Source organism: Morone saxatilis, unplaced genomic scaffold, assembly GCF_004916995.1.
Source record: "Morone saxatilis isolate NCDOM2014 unplaced genomic scaffold, NCSU_SB_2.0 Contig4, whole genome shotgun sequence".
Classification (NCBI taxonomy): domain Eukaryota; kingdom Metazoa; phylum Chordata; class Actinopteri; family Moronidae; genus Morone; species Morone saxatilis.
In genome coordinates this window covers 15,812,824-15,813,651 of record NW_023339984.1, presented here as the reverse complement: position 1 = coordinate 15,813,651, position 828 = coordinate 15,812,824, and positions in this window count along the sequence as shown.

Below are 828 nucleotides of genomic sequence, written 5' to 3'. Positions count from 1 at the left end.
ACATTATTTTACTCCTTTAAATGCTCATGTTAGTTTATAGTGAACTGATCTGCCGAGGGGAGGGATGCAGAGGACTGTCAGGGATTCAACCTGACTAAAAGGCACATTTCCCAACCTGACAAGGATCCTCAAAACCCTCTGAATCCTCAACACTGCCCACAAAAGACAAAGATGATGTACCTGTGTGTGTGCGTGTGTGTGTGTGTGTGTGTGCGTGTGTGTAATCAGCTGTCAAACACCAATCTCCACACCCACCCCTCAGTCTAATATATTCAGTTGTGAAGGTCTTTATTGGTTGGGTGGGGTTAAACATAATGCACACCTTACTGGCCTTTTGGCTGTTGCGTTCAGCTCCAGGGGGAATGTGTGTGCAGCTCATGTGTGTGTGTGTGTGTTTGCTCCACTGTGTCCATGTTGTATAACTGCCGTTCACCCCCCTCCCCTCCTCACACACACACACACCCCCAATTTTCTTCTTTCTGTTGTCATCTGCACCGTTCCCCACACCTTGAAGCGGAATGGAGAAGAGGTGGAGAAAGAGAGGGGAAAGGCTGAGGCAGAGAGAGGCAGAGAGAGGCAGAGAGAGAGAGAGAGGAGGGGTAAACCGGTTCAGCAGGTATACACACAGAGGCCTAACCCGAGCTCTACCCAGCTTGTTGTCACCGTTATTTCTGACGCGCATGCGCGCTGGCGCCTGTTTCCTGCTTTTCAAATGAGTACCTGTGCTGCTTTTTGACCCTCCTCTGTCGACTGTGTGATCAGGATACAATCTGCCTTGTTTTTTTTTTTTACCTCCGCTCTCCCACCCACTCACACACACACTCACAC